General features: G+C 43.5%; 1 non-coding gene across 1 annotated transcript; it reads right to left on the bottom strand.

Moving 5' to 3' along the window:
• Positions 1-4,425: 4,425 nt before the first annotated feature.
• Positions 4,426-4,544, bottom strand: LOC145395969 (5S ribosomal RNA). Its single transcript, XR_013896696.1, has one exon. It is a non-coding gene; the product is annotated as a 5S ribosomal RNA (ribosomal RNA).
• Between the last annotated feature and the right edge of the window lie 6,779 nt (positions 4,545-11,323).

Here is an 11,323-nt window from a genome sequence, read left to right on the forward strand (position 1 = left end):
ATCAAGCTCTGCCGGCCCATATATAATGAGCTCAGTCTCTGCATTAGGCCACTTAGATCTACTCATTCTGTTCACATCTCTGTCCTCCACTGTACAGTATAATATTATTTTTGTGAGTGCTCAGGAAGTCTCCAGCCATCTAGTTGCTGTATAATTAGAGTATAAGTGTTATTACCATTTTTCTTGTACTGTATAGCCTAAGGCGTTAATTCGTAAGCCTGGTAAAGTTTTTATGATTCATGTTGGTTCCATACTGCCAGCCAGTATTAGTAATATTTTGTATCTGTAATAATATAATATCTTGCTTTAACTGAGCATTATCCGGTTTTCTCATTTTATCAGGGCTGACTTAGATAAATTTTCTCTTGCTAATTTCGTGTTAATAGAGGCTATTGCAGTTAACCATATATGTAACCTGTTTTGCCATTACATTATCCTTATGAGTCCTGAATGTTTAGTTGTTAGTTTGAGCATTAAACTTTAACTTGTAATTTTACCTAAGTCATTTGTTTTGAACCTGGAACTTTGTGGGACAGTAGTTATTTTAGTATTCTCACTTGAAGTGTTCATTATCTCTCTCTGTTCCGTAACAATATATATATATATATATATAGAGAGAGAGAGAGAGAGAGAGAGATACTGCATATACATATATATATATATATATATAGAGAGAGAGAGAGAGAGAGAGAGAGAGAGAGAGATAGATAGATAGATATAGAGAGATGGGAATGGTAGTGCTTTGATGGACATCTGTGCTTGTAAGGGGTTGGCAATAGCCAACACCTACTTTCGTCATAAGATGATCCACTGGTATACATGGAGAGTAGTGAGGAGAATGGATGATGAACTTGTTGAACGAAAGGCAATGATAGACTACGTGTGTGTGGATGAGCGAATGAGAAGACAAGTGTTGGATGCAAAAGTGTGGAGAGGGTGGGGGAATGGAGTCTCGGACCATCACTTAGTGATGGCCAAGGTAGAGCTTCAGAGAAAGTGGTTGAAGAGACGAAAGGGAAGACAGGAGGAAGCAGCTCCTGTGAGAAGAGCGGAGAAATTGCAAGGTAGTGAGAAAATGATAGAGTATAAGCGCATAGTGGAAGAAACATTGGGAAGGTATGAGCTAGAGCAGATGGAAGGGGTGGAAGACGTATGTAAGATATTCACAGAAGAGATAGGCGCAGCGTGTGAGGCGGTTTGTGGAGTGAGGAGGAGATGCAAGGGTGTGCAAGGGACAGCATGGTGGAATGATGAGGTGAAACGAGCTGTGGAACTAAAGAAGAAGGCATATAGTGAATGGTTAGTGAGCAGAGGTAGGGGAGAAGATGAGAGAGAGAAGAGAGAGGTATATGTGAGCAGGAGAAGTGAGGTTAAGAGACTGGTGAAGGAGAGTAAGAAGAAAGTGGATGAAGAGTTTGGGAGGAATCTGAGTGTGAAATGGAGGGAGAGTAAGAAATTGTTTTGGAAGGAGGTAAAGAAAGTAAGGCAGTGTGAAAGGGGAAACAGTAGGGGAGTGAAAGATAGGAATAATAGATTGTTGGTGGAGAAGAGAGAGAAATTGAGGAGATGGAAGGAGCACTTTGAGGATTTGTTGAATGTAGAGAGTGAGAGCAGTGCGAGTATAAGTGGTTGGGGAATGGCTGGGAGAAGAGATGAGAGGAGGGAGGAAGAGATCAGTAGGGCAGAAGTAGTGGAGCGATGAAGAAGATTAAGTTGGGAAAGGCCCCAGGAATTGATGGAGTGTGTGGTAAAATGCTTAGGTATGGGGGTGAGGTTGTTGTGGAATGAGTATGGAAGTTGTGTAGATTGGCTTGGGAAGAGGGAAGGGTTCCAGAGGACTGGAAATCAGGTATAATTGTTCCTTTATACAAAGGAAAAAGGGAGAGAGAAGTATGTGGTAACCATAGGGGTATTTGCCTTCTTAATGTGACTGGTAAAATATATGGTAGAATACTCATTGATAAGGTTAGGCATATGGCGGTGGAGCTAGTTGGAGAAGAACAATGGGGATTTAAGAAGGGAAAAGGGTGTGTAGATCAGATATTTGTTCTAATATGTTTAGTGGAGAAGTATCTAGAGAAGGGAAGGAAAGTGTATGCTGCCTTCAAGGACTTGGAGAAAGCTTATGATAGAATAGATAGGCAAGGTATGTGGAAGGTATTAAGAATATATGGAGTGGAGGGGAAATTGTTGAGTGCTGTGAAGAGTATGTACGAGGGAGCTAGGGCTAAGGTGGGAGTGGATGGTGAGCTGAGTGAGTTCTTTGATCTCAATGTGGGACTGAAACAGGGTTGTGTGATGTCTCCATGGCTGTTTAATATATACATGGATGGGGTAGTAAACGAGGTGCAAGGTAGGGCAGTGGATGTGGGGGTGGCTCTAATGAATGAAGGTGAGATTTGGAAGATTCCTGTGTTGCTGTTTGCTTATGATACAGTATTGTTGAGTGAAGATGAATGGGAGTTGCAAGGTTTGATGAATGAATTTGGGACAGTGTGTAGGAGGAGGAATCTGAAAGTTAATGTAAACAAAAGTAAAGTTATGGTGTTTGAGAGGAATGAAGTCACAGAGTGTGCAGTGAGGTTGGATGGTGAGGATATCGAGAATGTGAGTGCATTCAAGTACTTGGGTAGTATGATGAGTAAGGATGGAACTTTGGGGGATGAAGTGGGTGAAAGGGTACAGCAGGGCAGGAAGGTTGTTGGTACACTGAAAGCAGTGATGAGAAATAGGGAGGTGAGTATAGAAGTTAATAAGTCACTGCATGATAGTATTGTGATCTCTACCCTGACGTATGGAAGCGAGGCGTGGACCTTACAAGAGGGGAACAAGTCAAGAGTGAGAGCAGTGCAAATGAGTTAATGGAGAGGAAGGAGCATGTGGAGTGACGTGGAGGGACTGGTTGACGAATGAAGAAGTGAAGGAACGTTGTGGGGTGGATGTGGATGTGGATGTGGTTGAGAAGATTAGGAGAATTACTCTAAAGTGGTTTGGGCATGTGAAGAGAATGGAGAATGAAAGACTGTAGGTGAGATGGAGGGAGGGAGAGGGAGGGGTAGACCGAGGATGAGGTGGAGGGATGGAGTTGAGAGGTATATGAGGGAGGGGGGGTGAGTTGGGGGGAGGGTAGTCAAATGGTGGGTGACAGAGCAACTTGGAGGCGTTTTATGTGTGGCCACCCTTTGCGGGATTAGGGTGTCGGGCTATATATATATATATATATATATATATATATATATATATATATATACTGTATATATATATAGCCCCTTAAACGCGGCCGTGAACAGTCGACTTCCCCCCGAGTGGCAGGGTTGTATTGCGGTCTGAGTACCTGTAGGAAAATATTAGCCAAAAATCAGAGATTAACCTAGAACATTATACTTGGTATGGCAGATAGTACTTACATTCAGCTTTCTCCAGAGACAGGTTTTGAGCCTTCGTGGACTACCCAAGGACGTTTGGACACTTGCAAAGTTGGGTAACAAAATCTTCACTTTCACACCTCCAGCAACCCGGTTTCCCCTCTACCACAGCCTCATTCTGTCACAGTGAACTTTATACTACAACGTAAAGGTAGTTTGGAATCCGTATTTGTACAATAAGCACTGAAAATAAGGTTAAAATCAATGGAGCGTACGGCCGACATGCACCGCGGCGGCGGTCTTCCTGTCACTCAACAAACATTTCCATTTTCACAGCTAAAAACATATATACTATATTATTTTCAATCATATTACTTCCCATAAGATCACCACGACGCACTTTTTATTCTGCCTTACGCCCGCCACTTTATTCTCGTTCCTGTCGGCCGCTTGCACTGACTCAGAAGAGCTAGAACTCGCCATAATGTCACTTTGAAAGCCTGCCGTAACCTGACGCTAAACAGGGGCAAACCGTGAGAAAAAAAGCTAGTGTTACAACTGGGGAAACAGGCGTTTCCTATTAGCATAAACTGCTTGTGAGAGGAGAGCGCAGATTTACAGTTCTGAGCACTCAGAGCGCTGCCATGTATCACAGCCAGGCTCACCGGGCCGTGGTGGTGAGGGGGGGACGGGGGAAAAACGCGATACTTGGCAACAACGGAGGTCAGTAGTACAAAGGTAAAGTATGCTAATTGTACCTAAAGGGTGGTGGTACTGATAGACAATACCAGCTGGAGCCTGCTTGCCCGCGGTTATTCAAAATTTACTAGAATCACAAACGCAACGATTCGCCGTTATGTCCTTTTCACCAAGCGTCGCAAACGCGATGATCCGTGTTAAAATATATACACACATATATATATATATATATATATATATATCATTCATTGCCAGACGCCATGTATCCCAAACGGGGTGGCCAAGGGCTTAGAGTTAATTGTTTTACAGGGAGGGCCACTAATCCTCCACCAACCCCACTTGACACGTAGGGAGAACGTTATGCCAACAGCATCTGGTGTTCCCAGGCGGTCACCCATTCAAGTACTAACCAGACCCAACGTTGCTTAACTTCGCTGATTGGACGGGAAGCGGTGTACTCAACGTGGTATGGCCATTGACTATATATATATATATATATATATATATATATATATATATATATGTATATATATATATATATATATATATATATATATATATATATGTATATATATATATATATATATATATATATATATATATTATATATATATATATATATATATATATATATACGCCGCCACTTTATTTATGTATATATATATATATATATATATATATATATATATATATATATATATGACCACAGAAAATCACGTGGTGGTGAGATAAACTGGTCAAAAGATGAACAGCTGGTGGCGCGAGCAACCCACCACCTGCAGTGAGTGAGGTAAGGAAAGGCATTGTCCGGCAGCCAACATTTATTACCATAGCCTTGGGCAAGGATCACGTGATTACTGTAATATCAATCCTCCCTCTCTCTCTCTCTCTCTCTCTCTCTCTCTCACACACACACACTGTGATAAATTACTTTATGCACTGCCAACAAAGAATACGTTATCATACAATTTAGGCCTACCCATAACTCTCTCTCTTTCTCTCTCGGAGAGAGATCGGAGAGCAGCCATGGAAGAAGGACGTGCCAACACTGCCTGCAACCCGTTGAGGAGGGCATCCAGCCAGCCACAGTCGCCTGTAGCTCAGAAGATCCGGGGACCGTGGTTTGGTTTAACGTACTGGCGGGTACGGATTCATCAAGCACCAGGATTCTGGCATTGATGTTTTTGTGCACCACCAGGCGATAGTTAAACCAAACCCACTGCACCTTCAACGCTCCCTAGGTGATGGAGAATCGGTGGAGTTCAATCTGTTTGGAACCCCCAAGGGTCCTGAGGCTCTGGATGTTACTGGGCCGGGTGGTGTAGCCGTGCAGGGTTCTGCTCATGCATGGCGGTGCCACACGGCCTGGAGACATCAAGCCAGGGATCCTGGGAGTTCCAGACAGATGAACCTCGTCGTGGAGATGTGTATCGCGACTGCGAAGGCTTTTTGTGGGGATGATAAGAGGGCTTTGCTCATTCTCCTCCCGGAGATCCTTGTTGAGAGTGGGCTGCCTAGGCTTATCATCCACGAGTGCTTTGTCCGTGATATACACTCTGTCCCTTGCCGACAGGAGCGTCAGGCTTAACGATCGCAGCCACGATCCGCTGCTCCTCGGCAAACGCCAAGGAAGAGGCTTAGGCTGGAGGCCCACCTCAACAGACGGACTGCCTCTAAGGATACCGACCTGGCTCCGGACCCGACCAATGTTACACCTACCATGACCACGGCGGAAGTCCACCATCTGCCAGCAATGTCTGAGGGGGTGCGGGACTTAACTGACACTGCCTCCATGGTTGAGGAAGCATCGACCGGCTCCTCAACCAAGGAGGAAGTTGGTGAGTCCTCCCCTCCTCAGACAGAGGAGGGCACCCCATCTCGCCCTCCCATCATCGACCTCAAGGATCGGCTAGACGTGGCCTCCTATAGACACCTCTTGGCTCTCAGCGCTCACACCCGGTCGTACCAGCTCGGATCTATGACATATAACACCATTTACGATCTGCTCCGTGCTGCCGACAGAGGTGAGGACATAAGACCTGCACTGATTGTCAGGGGGGGAGGAGGTGCGTCTAGCCGAGCTTAGAGCATTTTATCATATGCTCCCACCTCGCCTGGCTCCTTAGATCGTCGGTGGTGCACAGTGAGGGAGTGGCAACATTTTGTTCATTCACTCTGGCTGGCCTAATGCCCCATGTTGGAGGCGGTGGCCATTAAGCCACAACAAAACAACAAACAAATATCTCTCTCTCTCTCTCTCTCTCTCTCTCCGAGAGAGGAGGGAGAAACTGGAGAAAAAGAGAGAAGAGGGACCGATGATGTAATGCATTACCTTGTCACATCATTCGAAGGGACGCTTCTTGTGCCATTCCTCTATTTATTCTCTCTCTCTCTCTCTCTCTCTCTCTCTGTCTAAGAAAAATACACTTTATCTCTCTCTCTCTCTCTCTCATGTGTGTGTGTGTGTGTGTGTGTTTGTAGATCTCCTAGCGCCTGGTGCAGGGTTGACAGCATCATGGGAGGAAAATTAGTGCGCACTCCATGGCGTCCGCACACGCGTATTCTGAGCGTATATGGGGCAATGCGTGAGTAGTATTGAGAGTTGCCACCTGCCCCTCTTTCCCATACAAATTTCAGCCACCTATTCCTCGTGGCACGGTGTTTGTATGTCTTTGAAAATCGCGCTCGCTTGAGGCCTATCGTTTTCGAGTCTGGTAAGTCCCAAATGAGGCCTGTCGCTCTCAACAGGTTAACCCTCCTCCTCCTACTGGCTCCCTTCTACCTCTGTCTCTTAGCTGCATTGTTGCATCTTTATCTCTTTTCTATCGCTGCTTCAATGGTCACTGCACCTCTGAGCTGTCTGCTTGCATCCCTCCACCAGTACAGCGAGCACATAACACTCATCCAGCAACAAACTCCCATCTATTTTCTGTCCAGCTCTCTAATGCGAGAGTTAATCACTACTCACAGGCCTTCATTTATGCAACAGGACACCTCTGGAACTGTATTCGACTGTCTGTATTTCCTATGATCTCCAATCTTTTAAACGCGGTGTCTCCATGCATCTCTAAATGATTGGATCTTGGCTATCTGTAACCTTGTTTTTGTTTTTTCCTTAAGGAACAACTTGCAGGCTCCCGGCCCTTGATTCCTTCTTCCGTGCATAAAGAAAAAAAACATACATGCAAGTGTTCAGACAGCCACTCGTAATAATTATATAGATGAAAGAAACATGCATTGTGATAAAGATGGACGCCTTTATGTAGTGTCACAGATAATGTCCCTCAACCACTTCCCTATCTCCCAGAAGGAGAATTTTGAGAAGTAGAAGGAAGGTAAGTTTAGTCCCCAGTTCACTGGGTTCACATTACTGATGAGCAGGGATTTGCAGTTACTTGTACTACCACTAATACTACCTTAATCAGTGATCACACACACACACACACACACACACAGACACACACACAGACACACACACAGACACACACACTTCTGTGGCATGTGGTCTCTCGATATCCACCACACATATCCTTCAAATGTGCTCATAAGATAGTACACTGGGCTAAATATAGGTGTAGGAGTATTAACGAATGTAACTGTACATCTGACGGACCTGGCAGAGACAGGTTGGTGAATGAGATTGTACTATATAATCATCATTACCAAAAGCCATGTCGTTAAGTGCCTGCTTTATCGCCCACAGTCAATTAGACGTTTACTCTCGTTGGTTGAGGATTCTCTATAGTACACCCGAAAGCACTTACTTCTACCCCCTTGTAGCCGGAGTCACGACCAGTGAGCAAGCAGCGATCGAACACCCCACACCCACCTCCCCGACCCCAACCCCAGTCTAAAAGTTGTTGAGCAGATGTGGAACGGTCAAAGCTGGTGATGTTATAATGTGACATGATTGTTTATAAAGACAATCAAAACCAGTTGGGGTAAGTATATAAGGGTATTTAATGTGTGCTGTTATCCATAACATATAAGAAAGGCACGGAAATGAAAGTCCTACAATGTATTGTTATTGTCTATATACTTATGTCCTATATTGTAACGTCACAAATAAGTATAGCATGGTGGACAAGATGTGCTGAAAGATATGGTGTCTTTTCTCATCCATTCTCGCCCCCACCTCCACCACCCTTCTCTCTGGGTTTCTGTCTCTACAGAACTTCTCTCTTACCCTCTCGTCCTCCACTCTCGCCCTTTGTTAACCAACATAAACTAAGATAATGATGAAATTATCCGTCAGGTATTGATCATATTGATATTACCATACACTTCTGTATAAAACATCAACAAATCAATAACATACAATACTTCGGGTTACCTGCCAACTATTTCATCCTGTTGTAAGCTGTTTCGTGACATACCCAATGGATGCTGGACCTTGTGTTACAAGGACACACGGTTGTTTTTCGTTATCACAGGTTGTGTGGTTTTTGGACACCTATTAATTCATATAAACGTGGCAAATTAGGCCTTACATTATAAACACATAAGGCCTAAATATCATTATCGAATGAAAGGAACGAATCAGCGCTCGGCTCTGACGAAGCACAAACTCTCTGCTTTAACGAAAATATTTCGACTTCTTGTCACAACAGTGATACAACATCATTATGTATACGATGGAATGTGGGTCAGCTGTATACATAATGACATTGTGTCACTGTAGTAACAAGAGGTCGGAGTATTTTCGTTACAATGAAGAGTTTGTGGTTCGTTAGAGCCGATTCCTGATTCGTTTCGTTCATTCAATAATGAGAGGAACATAAACCTATCGTGTTTTTTTTTTTACGTGTCCGACTCTGGGCAAAGGCTTCAGGGCCTATTTCTCAGGGGCAGTGACCCATTCCGAGGCCCAGTAGCCCTCCTAAACCTCCACATGTCACCACTTCGGTGCTAACACCCACCATCCATGTTGAATACATGCAAGGGCTGTCTCATACAGGATTGATGTATTGGTATTAGCGGGGGTATTTTTACGACATGTCGGCGGGTCATCTGGTAGATCAGGAAAGTCCGCTTTTTTTAGGAAATTCAAACTCTTAAACTATTCCCTGTGCCGGGATTCGATCCTGGGTCCATTAGGACCGCAAGCCGCCTGTGTTAATGATCAACAGCCATATGTCCTCGTAATACAAGGTCCGACTTGCAGTGGGTATGTCACGTGACAGCTTACAGCAGGATGAAATAATTGGCAGGTATACCGAAGTATTGTATGCTATTGATTTGTTGGTGCTTGATACAGAGATGTATGATGATTGTGATCAATAGCTGACATGTCATTTCATCATTCTCTTAGTTTATGTTGGTTAACCCCTACACTGCGGGGATGTTTTTGTACTCCTTGCGCGTCCCGCGTGGATTTTTGCGCCCCGACTGACTTTTTAAAAATACTTGCCAAAAATCAGTTATTAGTCCTAGAATATTATAATTATATATGCATATGACACATACCTTCAGCTTTCTCCTGGGATGTTTGTTGAGACTTCGTCGACTACCGTAGAACTTGTGGAGACTTCTGAAGTTGGGTAACGAAGTCTCTACACTTCCGGACACCCCGTAATATGATTACTACAGCCTGATATTATCATTAAAAACACTATTCTGTGATTTTCAAGTAGTTTGGAATCCATACACCAAAAAAAAACACTGTGAAAGCAATGGAAATTACGAGCGCATACGAGCTACCCATTTGCGCTCGTTCCCAGCTGGTATTCTGTCATTTATTATTCATGAACACACTCACACTTTATATTCCTATTACTGTACTTTATTACAATTATATGTATATACATATACTGTATATATATATATATATATATATATATATATATATATATATACAGTATTTATCCATAAGTTTCCTTCAATAATAGTAGTTTATTTTCACTCCAGGCATTATTTCTCGTTCAGTAAACTAAAGTAGAGAGCAAAGCTTTCACTGTTATTACTCCAAGTATTTGTACTCATAATCTTATATTAGTAATTATATACATTTCTATTTTATTTACACTGTGTTGCACTCTGTCACTTCCAGTAACTAAGGGGTCGTTTCCCTTGGAGCGAGGATGAACTTGGGACACTGAAGCACTCGTAGTATATCACCATTTCCTCCATTGGCTCATCACACGATTCACCAGAAAGAATGTAGTCACTGTCCATCATTATCATGGATAAAATAGCCAGTTCATGCTCCACAACAGAGTCATTTAGGTTTTTATCCCTTCCCACACGAGGGTTAGTAGGGGTAGAGGGCACAGGGCCCTCTAGAAGCGGCGGAAATGGAGGGGCACGAGTGCTACATACTTTCATCTCAAGAGACAACACTGAACTGAATGACAAGGCGGATATGGGGCCACCAAGGGTTGACAATGTCAGCGAGGTGACAGCTGCTAATTTATATGCGCTGAAATGCTTGGCAGCAAATTAGGTAGTTCCAGGTGAATGTAAATATCACTTAGGCTTCTCCCTTCCTTTCTTGTATATATTTTTATGACAACAGGTCATACAGAATACTTCAAGGGGAAATAAACAGGGAAAATTAGCGAACGAGTGTACGTGGGGTGTTGCCAGGTGATAATTAGCCAATTTCAGGTGTATGGCACTATCAGTTACCTTTTTTGCTTATTTATATATATTATTTTGTATTAGAATAAAGCACAAGGCTCATTCCAATGAATGAAATGAGTGGAAAAATCTGGGCAAGATTTGCCTAGCGTGGCGCAGCTGGGGCAGGCGGGAGGAGAGGGTAATGGAGTGGAGGTAGGGAGGGGAGTCAAGAATTGGGAGAAATGGCTAAATTGTCAACAATGGATGGGAGTACAGATGACAATAGCAGCACTGACTATTGTTAGACACTGGCAGTACTGACAGATGAAACAAGCAACCACTTCAAAACCTGGTCGAATTCAAAATAACACAGAATAGCAAAAGTGACGCCCCACAGTATGATCCATTGCAGCCTAGCATCACGAAGGTGATGTCCTCCGGTTAAGGGGTAAACAAAGGGTAGGAGAGAGTATGAGAGACGTTTGGTGGGGACCGGAGCTCAAAGAGAAGGGTGGTGGAGGTGATAGAAGGAATGAATGAGAAAAGCCATCATATCTTTCAACAGATGTAGTCCCCTACACTATAACTGTAACATAATTTAGGACGTAACACTGTATGTCTTCTTTCATTTTCGTGCCTTTCTCATATGTTGCCGATAAGACATACATTAAATGCCTTCATATACCTACCCCTACTGT

This window comes from Coenobita brevimanus, chromosome 33 (assembly GCF_032717465.1).
Source record: "Coenobita brevimanus isolate Jiangsu-jjx chromosome 33, ASM3271746v2, whole genome shotgun sequence".
In the NCBI taxonomy this organism is placed as follows: Eukaryota; Metazoa; Arthropoda; class Malacostraca; order Decapoda; family Coenobitidae; genus Coenobita; species Coenobita brevimanus.